This window comes from Pelmatolapia mariae, linkage group LG18, assembly GCF_036321145.2.
Source record: "Pelmatolapia mariae isolate MD_Pm_ZW linkage group LG18, Pm_UMD_F_2, whole genome shotgun sequence".
NCBI classification, from domain to species: domain Eukaryota; kingdom Metazoa; phylum Chordata; class Actinopteri; order Cichliformes; family Cichlidae; genus Pelmatolapia; species Pelmatolapia mariae.
The window spans coordinates 3,244,381-3,259,849 of record NC_086243.1 but is presented as its reverse complement, the minus strand read 5'-3'; the positions used below and the strand labels follow the sequence as shown (position 1 = coordinate 3,259,849).

Sequence of the window (15,469 nt, the reverse complement as noted above, 5' to 3'; positions counted from 1 at the left end):
ATGGCTGCTGCAATGGTTTTTTTGTTTTGGTTTGGTTTTTTTGGTTTTTTGGCTTCAAGATCCCCGATGGAATGGCACCGTTTTACTGTTATGATCATGTTGTACTGCTTCAGTCGTTCACTCCTTTCCCCTCTTTCTCAAACTGTTTGGTAACAATACCACTCTACCAGTTTTTAATGCCAAATGATCGTGTTTACCTGTGTTTCTCATCAAACAAAGGATGAAGAAAAAATAAATCTGACCCAAAATCAGCTGTCTGCCTTAACTCCACCCCCCTGAGAGATTTGGACAGCTGCTAAAAAGAGCAACCCTTTTATCTGCGGATAGGCATTTGACCACTAATTAGCTAGAGTCACATACACAGTGAGAGAGACGTGCACGTTTAGAGACCGTGATATGACTTGGAGAGAAGCCCAGTTTGAATCGGGGCATTTAAAATGAATCTAAACCCACATTTAGGTTTTTGTTTTTCTTCTTCGCATCTCGTCCACCCTGCACACACACGCGCACACAAATTCATATGTATGCAAAGGTAGATGGTGCATACATATATTCCCTTCTATCTAACCTAGCTGTGTTTGCTCTCCTGGCTAACCGTACAACTGTTTTGGGTTTCACGGCAGTGCGAGTGAATCTGTGTTCTTATTTTACTTTCTTTTTTAAAGTACTAGATATATTCAGACAGTTATTAATCTTCTTCTGATGATGAATATTCTTTGTAAAGCAACATGTAGTGTGTGTGTGTGTGTGTGTGTGTGTGTGTGTGTGTGTGTGGACCCAGAGGGGCTACAGGGGGAGGATCAAGCCAAACCTACCTGATGCGTCTATCTACCTACTTACCAATCTATCTATCTTATCTATGTGGCCCTCCTCTCACTCTTCCCTCTTCTACCTGCCTCTCCTCCCCTTCCCCTCAACGTTATTTGCTGTGTTTGTTCTTTGGAAAAAAGAAAACCTTGAAAAAAAGGAGAAAAAAAAAAAGAAAATGCTATCACAATAAACTATAATAAAACATTCTAAACTCTAAACATGTCATTTTGATGGTTATGTGGAGATGGAAAAATACAGTGTTAAAAAAAAAGTTGTATTTTCTGTCATTTTATTTTATTTTCGAGTGCCACGAGGTGTGTCCCGACGCTGATGACTTCTCACTGATAAGTCGTACTGCGTCCACATTTTGTTTCTCTGTGTCTGATTTATCCATTAAACTGAGCAAGCAGGGACGTGTGCACTCTTGGATCTGTGCTGTTTGACCTTGAGGCATCATGGAGGGTTGGTCCAATCCAGGGCCGCTTAAAAAAATAAGACTACGTACACGTGTGACTTTTATATCAGAGTCCTCAGACTACTCTTAATAAATAACACGCACATTTTAATATTCCATTATTTAGGTACTTTATAAGTTTCACATTTTTACTCTATTGTAGAATAGAGTAAAAATGGTGTAGACCAGCATCAGTTAGCATGCATAGTTCAGCTATAGCAAGAAGGGAGAATATCATGGTGGCAGGTTCGTGAAGAAAAGATGCCATTCATATTCTCCATATTGGTTTTCATTATGAGTCATAATGTAACCGTACAAAGTAGCTATGTGAAACCTGGTTTCTCGTAGAAACTACAAGGCTGCGTGATATCAAGCTTGTTTTATTTAACTAAAGCATTTCACTCACAGAAGAACCGTTCTGCCTGCAGTCTTCTAAATTTAAACAGCAATGTCTGTGATTGGTGAAGGTTGCCGCTACCATTGAATGATTTAAACCTGCAAACAGGTTGCTGACACTTGTTTTATGGGACTGTAGTTGTGTGTAGGCCTACATCAATGGGTTTTCAACCTAAGCAAACAAGCTCCCGTCCACTGGAGATCGTATGCTGATTGGTTGACAAGTGGGCCGGAACAAGGAAGAGTGTGACACTGTTCTATGTGTTACCATGAACACGACTAGTGTGAACAAAAACGTTGAAGATCAAAATTATTTCAAACAATTATTACACATCAATGTGATCATGAAAAGGACAAGAAGGTGAATGATTCTGTTATTCAGAAACAGTCATGGCTAGCTTATAATTGAGTTACACTCAGGAGGTAGATGTACAGTAAGCTATATAACAAACATGCACAAAGCAGCTACAAAAGGGTTTCAAGTTTTGGTAATGGATTCCTAACAAGTCACTTTTCTCAGTCAGTAGCATTACTAGTATATTATTACAAGAATCATCACTCAGCGTGCATGGGCCCAATGTCAGACTCCTTCATTTACAGGAATATAGAACATGTTTGGGACATTAGTGTAAGTTAACTCATTAGAAAAAAAAACTACCAAGGTTAGCTGCTATTATTTAACAAAATACATGAAATCGCACAGGCGGGGGGGAAAGTGCTGACATCAGGATAATGAGTCGTAAGGGTGTGTGAGTGCATGAGTGGATAGCATGGTGTTGAATGCATTGCGTGACATGAAAAAAAGATGCATGTGAAAGAAGAACTCCCAAAGGTCTGAGGAAAGGTGGGGTTTTATTGGGGAAATACTGGGCTGCTGCTTCTCCAATTAACCTGATGAATCTGCTCCACCCGACTACTACAGCAGAAAACAGAACATTCAGACAAGTTAGGCAAGCAAGCAGTCATCGCAGTGACAGCCGATGACGACGTACAACTGATAAGACTCATTATCCTAACCAACAAATAAAAAATTCAGAGAATAGTCCCTATTGCACATCCAAAAATCCATATTTAATTTGGGTTTTTCTCTACCTGAAAGCCACCTCATGGATCTCTACCTCACTTCCTTGCTGTTTTTAGATTGCTCCCTGAAAGTCTCTTTCTGCCACTTGTGACAAAGCAAAACCTGCAGCAATTCCAGGATGCAGGGTTTCATGATCCATATCATTCACTTTGCCTGATAGTAGCTGTAACATGATGGCTGACTGGTGTAACATTTAGTTAATCTAAGACCTTTCACAGATATGGGATCATGAAACAGAACAGAAAATCAGAAGATGGACCCAAAGTTGGGCAACACTGTGTTCTCCTCATTTGTCACAACACGGTTATTTTAACTGGATTGTGCCATGTTCATTATCTCCAGTAGTGACAGGATATTTAATAATTAAGCCTGCCCCAGTCAGCACTTTTCAGTGTCCATCTGTTTGGAATCTTAATGGACACTTGGGAAATACATCATGCAAGTGGGCACCTGACTGCCAGTTGGGCTGCAGGTGTAGTGCCTGAGTCAGAAAGTATGCAGTCTACTTTTGACCCAATGATGGTGCAAAATCCAAAGCCATGATTAACCAAAAGGCACCAGACTTCATCTTAAGAGTGTTAAGTGCTTCTGCAGTACATGTGAACGTCACTGTGGGATCTAAGGGAAACTTACATCATCAGGATCAGTGAACAGTGTGTGCAAACCACATTGCTAAACATGGTACATTTATGTGACCTGTGATGTATTGTTTATTTAAGCAAATGGTGAAACATTCATACATCCTGTTCTCCAAGCTTTATGCCAATGGCAGTTGAACCATTGTCAGCAATAATCACTCTTCCTTTATAATAGTGAGGTTTTTACATGCTGCAGCTGATTGGGTAATACCTCTGACGCACCCACCACACAGAATAAACCTTCCTCAAGTCCACACCCTTACACACTTTAAAGGAGCCATCCCTCATGTTCGAGGATTCAGCGGTTTTTGTTTTTCATTCCAGCGCATGTTTTCACATGAGGTGAAATTTAATTCTTCATTAAGGTCACATTAGTATTAGGGGAGTGGGGCTGCATTGCAAAGTATCCTAATCTCCTGTGATAATTCTTCGTTTGGGAAGGGGCAACAGTGAAGATGTTGGTTTGGAGAAAATTGTAAAAAATATATTATTTCAGAAATAAAGTTATAGTCTTTCAGCATATAATTAAAAAGCATAATTGTAAAATGTGTACTGCGTACTGTCTCAAAATTACCCTGAAAAGTACCTTCAGGGTGTAGTTTTAAAAAAGGTCATTAGTTATTTGTTTCTAGTTGTTCTGCTGTACCGACTTGGAAGTGCTCTTTGAAGTCTTGAGCTAGTTTGGTTAAAATGTAAAAATGATATCCAATATCAATAGGACAATCTCAGAAAATATTCAATTTGGAATGGGCCTTTTTTAAAAAAAAAAAAAAAAAAAAAAAAGATAAGATAAGATGTTTTCCTGGTATTATTGTCAAATAAATTATTTTAAAATTCCTGTTTTGCTGTGCATTTTTGTCCCAGCTTTTTTTGAGAAATGGGATTGTAGATGTCCAAGGTCAAACAGGCTTTGAGAATATTATGTATTTCACACAGAGAAATAATTCTTCCCTACACAACAGTGCACATGTGGTAAATGGTGCGAAGACAGAGAGAAAAAAGTAATTTGTCACTCATAACCTCCTAATGAGCTACATTATTTTCATCCCACACACCTATTTATACTCATATACCCAGATCAGCTCAGATTTGTTTCTGATGCTACTTTTGTTCCTGAAAGGTGATTCTCCTCCGTGCTTCACTCTGGCATTTACTGGGCTGCTAATATACCTTGTTTTAATGCTTTATAACAGCCATCATTCACCTCCAAGCCTGAATCAACTAATAATATAAAAATATCTCTGCGGCAAAAATGAACTTGAACTTTCTTTCCTAAATTTACCCCCAAAATAAGTCCTTTTCATCCCAACAACTTCATTCATGTTCTACCTTTCCTTAGTTCAGTTCAGGAAATCTTTATTAATGTAAAAGAAAACACAAAATCAAATTCCCATCTTATTTTATATCATCATTGAAGTGGGGGGCAAATGTATGTGTAAGGCGTGCTCTGCTTCTCCCCTGAAATCCACATTTATGGCTGTGACTATATTAACCACAGACACCGTGTTCACGGTGACTCAAGCAACTTTCAAGTCTCTGCATGTTGAATTTCAAAATGTACTGAGAGGAAGCCTGAAAGGAAGGTGAAATATGTTCAGATATCTCTGGAAATCAGCCAGCAGAGTGCAAAACATGTAGAATATATACAAAATGGGTGATGAAGGACAGACTAGGGGAAGAAAAAACAGCATATATGTGTGGAAATTCATTTAGAAGACGTGTTTTCTGGTGAACAAAGTACAGCGTGTTCTCTGCAGTTTTGCTGAATGCGACTTCCAAACTATGTCAGCATGTTAGGGACTTTGTGACCTTTTAACCAGAAAGGAGGAAGTTGTAGAGATTGGAGACCTAAGAAAGCGCATTTACATGAATAAGTGTCTGTGTGTGAGCACGTGTGCTTCTCTACTGAGGACTAGATTGTTATGATAAGCAAATTACAAGTTGTTGCCACATTACTGCTGGTTCCTCATATTTTAGGTCATTTGCTGGCTTAAAATAAAAGTACCATGTAATTCAAACAGGGTGGTCTCCTGCACTTGACTGAGTGTGGTGAGTTTCTTTTAATCTCCTATAGAGCCGTGCATCATTAAAACACCATGAAATCCTCTGCAATAGGTCTTGGCTGCTGGGGGATTCCCATGATGCATTGAGTCTTCAGTCACCTTTTTCATTCACCAAGTGTTTATAGGGAGATCCTTTTCCATTAGGTGGAGAGCAGCTAAGAAATATAAATAAATGAACGGGTCACGGTAGCCAAGAAGTTCAAAACTCATTTAGAAGATGCATTAAATAACATTGAGTTACAATATATGCACAGGTGCAGCAGTCTTGAAATGGATGTTCTAGCATCAACCATCACAGAAATCCCTCTTTTCACTGGTTGTGTCTCGCTGAAAAAGGCCTTCTTACTGCATACAACTCCTCCGCCATATCCATCAACCGGTTCTACGGACAATTCCAGGGCCAGTCTCTTTGGAGTCTGGCTGGTTTCTTGATCCCGTTGGTCTGCCGAAGCTCTGCAGTCATCATGCTTGTGCCAGTTGTGTACATGCTCCATGACTCCTCTCCTCTGACTGCTCTCACCTCCCTACTTTTATGCAGCGTGAGCAGGTCTGGAGAATTCCTTTGATAAGGTGTGGGTTGGAAGTAAAAAAATAGATAAAAGCATGCAAAATATATTCAAACATGCATAAAACCATACTATAACACCAAACCAATAAAAGACAGAACAAAGCATTAAAACTACTTCTTCTCAGAGCATGTCTTTGTCCTGTCTTCCTCCCCTAACTCTACGCCTGGTTCTGCTGGAGGTTTCTTCCTGTTAAAAGGGAGTTTTTCCTTCCCACTGTGGCCAAAGCGCTTCCTCATAGAGGTCATCTGATTGTTGGGTTTTCTCTGTTTTCTTTGTATTATTGAAGGATGTTTACCTTACAATATAAAGCACTTCGAGGCAACTGCTGTCGTGAGTTGGCACTATATTAATAAAGTTGAATTGAATTGAACTCTTAGCATGTCCCTGCTGTAACTTGCAGTCTTTTACTGCAATCAGAGTTTTTATTATCTAATATGTACATGATTGTTTCAAGAGACTGGATGCTGTATAAAATGTAAGAATATAATAGTCCTTATTTATCATGTAGAAAGAGCAGCCCAAACGTTTTCCCCACATGTACTACAATTACTAAACTTTCTAGACATCGCCTCATCAGGCATTAAACATTAACCTGCCAGCTCCATGTTACAAATTTAGCATCTCCCATATCTGATTGCACTCATGTGAGAACAGAACAGGTAACTCTCTGGTCAGTTCACGCTGAATGAGCGCGTGTCATGTGTCCTGCCCACCGTGTGCTGTACCAAGGATGCACCCACTCCTAGACCAAATACAGTATTTTCAGTAGTTCTAACATATCTGAGGATGGCTCTTGTCGCACACTACATGTCAACTTAACAATGATCAAGAAAATAATACCCAATTCAGAATACAGGCAACAGAATAGTCTGATCCTAAAGACATGTGGTGTTGGGGCCGGGCATTAAAATGGATGTTTTTAAACCTATTTACTGTCACAATATCTGAAACACTTTGGAATTCCTGACAAAAAGGCTAACATATAAGATGCTGATTTTCCCTTTTCACTGATTTGATGAAGTAATACAGAAAGACAACTTGCACTGCCTTCTTGGTGAGACCCATCAACAAGTACAGTTTTGTGAGGCTTTCTCCAAATCAGTGTCATACACACCTCTTTTCTCTCTGATGCTCAGTCACAAATAGATGTTCAGTCTATCATGGCCTCTGGACAACAGGTTATGTGTATTCATGAAATCTGACTGTGTCTGATTGTGCAGTGAGAGCTAAGATAAGATAAAATAATATAAGAAAAGATAAGATAAGAAAACTTATAGTTTGTTTATCCCAGATTTGGGAAATTGTGAGAAGCTATCTTTAGCTTTATCACCAATTAAACACCAGACTCTGGTACAGCAGTTGACTCAAGACAGACAATAAAGATGCAGCAGGAAAAAACACACACGTTTTGCTTTTCATTACAATTATAGAGATATATGTTTGATAATGTGCAGCTCAAAGACAAAACGGGACTATTTCAAATGATTTTATACTGTTGGATGTCAGTCCTGATTCACACATATGCACAATCGTGGACATTAAGTCTGTTTGATCTGGTGACTGAATAGTATCTAACAAAGCATGTAATAGATTGTGGCCTGTCTAAAGTTATCTGTATCACTCTTATCCAATGGATGATCGTGTCCCTAATCAATAGTTTGTGAGTCCCTGATGTGTAAAATATGAGGAGCATTTGCTTGCCTAGATCCCTCACCCAGAACAGGGAGATGAAGAAGTTGTGAATGTGTAAAAATAATATAAATAAGTCTGTAAAGATTACAGAAATACACATATACATTCAGGTATTTTCCTAACTTACACATTCACCTAAATATTATATAAATGATTAGAAGAATTTAAAGTTGTTCACAATGATAAACATTAGGGCACATACCCCAAAACCTTCTAATTTTTAAAAAATCTTATCTTAGGTTTTTAACCGAGTTTATGCTTTCCACTGTTTGTTTGTTTTAAATAAAAATGCATTTAATATATATATTTAAAAATACGCCTAATTTCTACGGTTTTATTCAGAAGCTCCTTTTCTAAATGACGCCCCAGTTATTTTTTTCATCCCCTAATGAGAACTTACGGGCACGGCCGGGTCAGTGACCGCGCACGCTGCCTGTTTATCTGTATGAGAGGTCCTCGGGAGCGCGCCCCCCCTGGCCGAGGAAGGTGAGCGAGTGTCTGGAGGGGAGGACTCGGGAGCGCGACCAGCCGAGGGATCGATCGGATTAAACTCGATTTGAGTGAAATTAACACAAAGGAGAGAAGAGCAACGCACACTAGTCGGCGAGGTCGCGGATGCGAGATACGCCGGAGAAATAATTCATGAAAAACGCAAAACTTGAACTTTTTTTCCTCTGTTTATTTATATTTCAAACTGAAAAGGACCATCGTGGATTTTTTTCAAGCAAGCGGAGATACTAACCCTACTAACGAGGAGTTGATTTGATAAAGAGCCCGAAGTGACCGAGCTTGTTGGGTAAGCTAACAAATGTCCCTTTTCACTGAGTGCATTTAAGAAAAATTTCGAACAGATTTTGGCACAAGTGTAATGCTTCCATAATAACACCGGGTCCTGAATTAAAATCGTTTATATTCTTTCTGAATAGCAAGTTTTCCATACTTTTTCAGCACAATCGGACTCTTTAATCCACCCAGTGAGTTGTGGTTTTTAGACCGACGAGCATTTCTTTCAGGGCAAACTCGCGGGAAAGGTTCTGTTTTAGACTGCAGGTTTATTTCGCATCTGTTTTATTTTTTTCTTTCAGTAGAAAGTCATTGAAGGTCCGTGTAGCTGCCATGCCGACATGCTAACAATAGCAAGTTTAGCTTTGCCACCCGCAGCATCGCTCACTCACACAGACGCACAACAGTCCCATTAGTTAGTTGAAAAGTGGAAAGAAAAATGTCCAGCACAACACTGAGAGCCTCGCAGTTTCTGAGTCAGTTCCTCAGACAACTTATCGGCCTTTGTAATATAAAACTTGGACTTAGTTCATTTTTAAAGTGTGAGTGTTAGCCCTGTTAGCTAATTGTGTTGAAGCTTCTAGGAGACACGAGGTGGCTCGAGCGTAGAGGTGAGTCACTAGCCGACTGAATGAGCGGAGCACCGAGGGAGATTCCCAGCGGAGAATACTTGGCAGAAATCTCCAAAAACGCCTCACACTGGCTCAATTGCACCATTTAACAATGAAAGTATAAATAATAGTTTGATTTCAATAGAATTGTAGTGTTTTGTGGTTAAGGGGACAGTGTTAAGAATGTGTAGTAGTCGGTAGTTTTATTGGACGAAAGGGACAGAGCAGTGGAGGAGAGGAGGGGGGAAGCTGTGAGGCCAGGCGGTCATTCCATACAACCGTGTTTTTCTTGTTGTTTTTACCATGCCTTGTATTATCAGAACACTTTGGAATGTGCTGAAAAAATTGTCCTACTCGTGTACAGCTTTGGAGTGGCGCAGAAAGTATTTTACTTTAACAAAAAACGAGATGAGCGAATCGTTCCCTGGTCCGAAACGACGTGCGAAATACCGCTGATAGGCTAATTAGCTTTGCTAGCCGCTGGAGGTTGGCCCAGCGCTAGGACACAGAAGTTCAGCTAGCCTGCTAGCCAGCTCTCATCCTCATTGTGTACGGGCAAAGACCACTTATTAGCCCCCCCGAGCTAGCTACTAACCTGCTCGAAACGGTTATCGGTCAGTGCATAGCTCTTGGGCAAGGGAATTAACTTTGCTTCTTTTTTTCACTTCACTTTTTGACGAGGTAAAAATGCAAAGTTACATTACAGATCCTCCTTAGGTCTTTCCGCCTTTTGGCTTTTGTTAGGAGCACTTGTTTGTTGTGTTACATTGTATCCGGCGACCGAAGTTTGGTTACCCTTACGACTACACTTGTTACTCGATGTGGACGGGGAAAAAGGCAGTCCTAAACACCTGCCCTTGTAGTTCCACTGACACATCTTTACCATATACTAAAACCGTATTTTTTTTCTCTGTACAGTCTTAACTTAATTGCGTGTGTTTCTTGCGCTATCCTGTTCTCTTTCCCCATTATGTGTTCTGTAATCGGCCAACTTGCATAATGGTCACCCTGCCGCTCTCACGCAACTCTGGCACTAAAATCTCTGGAAAATAACCGAGCTTGGTCCCCCCTCAGAAACACGCGCTCGTTTTCTATCCGTTTTTACTTTGTGGTTTTAGTCAGTGCGACACATTTCAGTGGATTTGTGCTGGGTCTTTATTTTTTTCCTCTCGTTTCCCATAGAGGCAGGAGCTGCTATACCCCCACCACTACCACCTTGTGTCTTTGAGCCAAGATGGCAGCTAGTCATGTTTAGCGGGCCACAGAGGGAGAGATAAGAGGCCCCGACCACACACACACACACACACAACAGATGCTCAGCACTATTTGGTCTCTCTCCCCTCTGTCTCTCACTGCCCTTTTTTGTGGTAAAATTTGAGCCCCCCTCCCAGCTGCAAGGCTGACTTAGTTTGCTAGAGACAGTTAGTCTGGGCTAACCTGAGACTTTTGCACAAAGTTAGATTCCCCTCCCTATGACAACGTGTGCAGAGGTGAATGTTTTAATTTTGCACATATTTAGATTGATTTACTAAAGTAAACACAATGGTTGTTATTTTTTAGAGTAGCCTTTTTCTCCGTTTAAATAGTTCAGACTTAAGTTTGTGGAAGTCATGCTGATTACCCTCGAGTTGTCTTAATTTTGGCTGGTGAGTGTGCATTATTCACTCAAAGAGCCATATAATGCAGCCATTAACATTTGAAACTTTATGAAGCAAGTTGCCGGTAAATCTGTTTGTCGCGTTGTCATAAACTCTTTGTTCCACTAAAAGCGCAAAGCAGAATCTGCCCTCTTGTCTCATTTTTAACTCTAAAAGATGGGGATTCTGTGAGATTGAGGAGTTTTTCTGTTTCCTATTTTTGGCAGTGGTCCCAGGATGGCCACATCTAGGGAAATCCCTGTCACCTTACACTGGGGCTAAGATTGGGGCATACACCACACATACAGTGAAATGCAATTTTAAGATAGCGTTGCTGAGAATGATTCAATCAAATTTCCATGCTTATAGCTGTACACTGATGCTCATTGTCGCCATGTATGCCCTCCCCCATTATCTATATTCAGTGATTTTAATGGACATCTGTCTGTGCAACTTTACCCTGATCCATTATTTTAACTTTGACACTTTGTTTGGAGCAGGTGTCCATCAGTTTGTCATGATTTTGAATAAGCCTACTCCCTGTTGTTATGGTCTATGAATCATTAGTGTGGTCAGTGTTGGTTATCTGGACATTTCACTTTTGGTGTGCAATCATCTGATGACCTTTTCACCAGCTCTTGCTACTTTCATGCTGTGAAGAATAGTTCAGATTAATATGGCTAAACTTACACAAGTGTACGCAAAAGTGACAGATGAGGAGAAACTAAAGACAAACGAGAGGAGAAATCAGAAGTAAACTTGTTGGCATGTGGGAGAACAGTGACATTTTTGTATTATGCTGGTTAAAGTGACATTTGTTAACATATTGGGCCTTCCTCTCTCAGTTTAATGTACACATGATTATTGAGAGGATGGGAAATCTAGATGTAACAAGTTCATAATTTCTCAGCCTCATTTCTCAAAAGGATAAAAAGCAACTTTAATATCAAAGGCGCATTTTCACTTTCAGCATTGCACCTACTGCCCCGAAGTGATTTTTGTGTCTGACTTAATGCATTAGCACCCACTCTCTTGGTCTGTCGAAGTGTTGAAGTTATCTTACACACTCAGTGGGGTTAACAGTGCAAATAAAGTATTGACCACAAAAAGGAAGTGCTAGATTCTTGCCTGTGTTGCAATTAAATCTGAGTGCGAAGCAGAGTGACTTGTCTGGAGAATGATCTTGATTTGGCACGTGGGGTGCTCTTCAGTGGTTAGGCTCTTTAAAAGCTCTGTAAAGGCATTTTAGTGTGAATGTTCCTCCCTGTCTTGATTTGTGTTCACCTGCCTGCAGGTTGGCCAGGTGATCTATGAAGCTGCCTCTGCAGACTCACTCGTCCCACACACACAGACTCCCATTGTAACCAGTAACTGGTTTATCTAAGCCTCTTTTCCACTAGTACTGCCTCAACTCTACTCGGTTTTTGGTTGTTTTCCATTTCAGTAGAGTACCACCTAACGTGGTCTATGCAGCTGAAAGTTCCAAGATGCCATTTGTCACATTTTCCGATCAACTCAGCTCACTTGGAACCCCAGCCAAGCAGGTACTAAAAAAGTACCTGGTACCAGGTAATACTACCAAATGGAAAACCGCAAACGCTGACTAGCTACTAGTGAGAAAGGGCTCCTAGTGAACTGAAAATGTTTTAAGGGACTCACTGGAGAGGCAGCCGAATGACAGAAAGGACCAGGCCAGCTTGAAGGTAGGGAAACATCAGATAGCGTGGGCTTAGCTGTGGACAGCTGGTTAGCAGCACCTGAACTTTAAAAACAGAATACTTCATAAATAAATTATAGAGAGATACAAAAACACAGATTTTAAACAGAAGATGGAACGGTGTGCAGAGAATAGTATCAAGTAGACCAGCATCATAAAAGAGATGTTTTAGTGGGAGATATGCAAATCACTCCAGTTGGTCAGCACTTTCAGAATAAAATCAGTAAAAAGTGGAAGCAGAAATTTGTCATTTGCTGCCTTTAGTCCTGAGATAAGCGAACAGTTGTAATGCCCCAGCTGATGTTTTTCTGGACAGTAGTGTTAAATGGAATAATAACGAGAAATCAAAAAGAAAATTCTTACAATATTTTAAGAGAGCTGACTTGCAGTTAGTAAACAATGGGTCCTGAAACCTTCTAAAATGTTTCTTCTGGATTTTAACCTATGCTCACAGGAGACGCTCCATGAGGAGCTAGTCTTTCTGTAAGTTTCAGTGAACAGCCTCCAATTAAGCTCTATAGACACACACTGCATAGTACAGATAACCTCTGGTTGAACTGTAACAAAAGCAAAATGTATATAATGTTTTTGATGTAGATATGATTTATAACTGAAGATAGGTTATCTTCACAACTTCTTTGTAGAAGTGGACCTTACGAGAAAAATAACTTTTTCTCATGTATTAAAGAACAGCTGCTTGTTTATGGGAACGTCTGTGGCGTTAAGAGCTGATGCATTGCAGGCATTGTTGAAATCCATTTGAGGTCAGTGGAGGTTTCGCTGTAGTTATGTAGTTGAAAGTAATGATGAAAAGCACTCACTTTCTCTCTCACCGGACACACAAACGCACATAAGATGGATGACACTGATTGCCCGGCCAAAACTGAACTGAGTGGATTGTCTGCAGGTTAGCTAGCAGCAGGTAATGCAGCGCACTGGACAATCTGGTGCTGAAAGGTTGCTGTTGGGTGTCTGAATCAGATCACTGTTGTTTGTTAGGGGGGCCATTTTGTCTCCTATCATCATGTGTCATAGATGGCACTTCTGTTAGTGGGGATGAGAAGTGGTGCTGTTGTTTGCCTCCATCTCTTTCATCTTCGCTATCTATTGCTCCACCTCCACCCCTCAGCCACCCACCCACTCCCTTTCTGCCCCTCTCTGCATAAGCCTACCTCCTTTTTTTTTCTAGTCTTCTTTCTCACCCTTTGCATCTCTCTTTCTCGCTCTCCATCTTTGCCTGGCTGTCTGTTTTCTCCCCCGCCCTCAATCCAGCGCTCTCATTTCCAGCCAAAAGGTTAGCGGGGGTCTTTAGCACTGTGGTGACATTCAAAACTGAGTGTCATCACTGTGTCTACTGCTCTCTCTCATCCTTCCCTCTCACCTGTCTCTCCCTCTGCCCCCTCCTTCTCTTCTGCGCCTGCCTCCCCCATCCTCCTCCTGCAGCGAGGGCCTTCTGGACCAAGTGCTGTGCCTAGGAGAGAGGCTGGCATTAATACAGCTCTCAAGTGTTTGTGTGTGGGCTGTACGTGTGTTCTGTATGTGCTGGAGGAGACGGCCTGTCAAGTACGGGCCTTTTAATCTGTTGTTGACCTCTGCTGCTGTATATACTTTTGGAATATCCCGTTTCCCCTCTTCAGCTCTTTGCTAACGTGGGAAGAAAATAAGCAAAGCTAAATCCAAGGCCTTTCCACTGGAAATATGTGGGAGTTTTGTGTCATCAGCTGCTGATGAGTCCTATTGCTGAAAAGCTCCGTCAGCGCCATGCAAAAATCTCATCAGTTTCCCGGCGCTTGCTGTGGTTTAATGGCACTCTTGTGGCATCCACGCATCCTTCTTGCTCATCTTCGATCACCATTTCTCCTTGGTGATTCACGTTGCTGATGAAAGATTAAGTGCTGCTTGCTTTTGGAATCAGCATCCAGTTAGGGAGATGGAATGAAAACAGGATGATGTTAACTACATGTGAAAGAGATTTCAACCAGTAAAGACATTTTCGTAAGAGGTACATAGATCTTTGTTTTTGGCAGATAATATTGGAATTTCCTGAACATGTAAACATGTAAATGACTGATCCTCCGTGAGCCTGGAGGTTTCTTCTTCTTAGAAGGGAGTTCTTCTTTCCCACTGTTGCAAAGTGCTAATCGGTCGGAGATCATCAGATTGTAGGGTTTCACCTTTTATATGTAGGGTCTTGAACTTAGGTTATAAACCACCCTGACACATCACTGTTGTTGACTAGTAGAGCAGGGCGATATGGCCAAAAATATTTATCACGATATATATTTGAAAATTTGCGATAACGATATAACTGACGATATAATTGATGCGAGACAAAATACAAAATACTCCACAACTTTACTAGCGCAAAAAACCATCAAATTATTTTTAGTTAAACAAGCAGCTGTTTTTTATGTGCATTAAAGCTATATAAAAATTTAACAGTGCAAATGCAAATTCCTTGCTGAAAGTTTAACCAAAAGGCATTTCCAGTAGAAATGGGCTGACATATCCTGAGCATAACCATGTATAATATCCACAAAAGTTAAAAAGAGGTGCTTTGCAACATTAAACTGCAGTGTGCCAAATAAAAAAGTCAAATACGTATTTTTCGGACCATAAGGTGCACGCGATTATAAGGCACAAGAAACGAAGCAGTCAGATAAATCAAACTTTATTCAACTCATTCTTCTTGCTTCCTCCACTTCCGTACCATTGATTCATTAATGTTGAATTCTCTCGCAGCTTCTCTATTCACATGTTGTTGCAGAATATTAATGACTAACCTCTTATTTTGGATGGATTATCTCAGTTGTTCTCCTGACTCAAGTTTGGTCCGTTTACAGCATCCTGCCATGCGATTGCATTTGTCTCTAACTAGGGCTGTTCGATATAACGATATATATCGGATGACGATATAAAAACGTCTATCGTTTCATTTTACGCTATCGTTTGTTTCGTGGTGTCGCAAAATAAACTGTTTACGGCAATATTTTTTCATCGTTTTGATGGTCACTG

The 15,469-nt window shown here is 40.6% G+C and overlaps 1 protein-coding gene across 1 annotated transcript in view; it reads left to right on the top strand.

The window, feature by feature from the left end:
• Nucleotides 1-8,207: 8,207 nt before the first annotated feature.
• Nucleotides 8,208-15,469, top strand: part of chd7 (chromodomain helicase DNA binding protein 7) — a 71,220-nt gene continuing 63,958 nt past the window's right edge. Inside the window, exon 1 of the mRNA XM_063462664.1 lies at nt 8,208-8,502. The gene's annotated coding sequence lies outside the window, so the exon portion shown is untranslated. The remainder of the gene's footprint in view (nt 8,503-15,469) is intronic.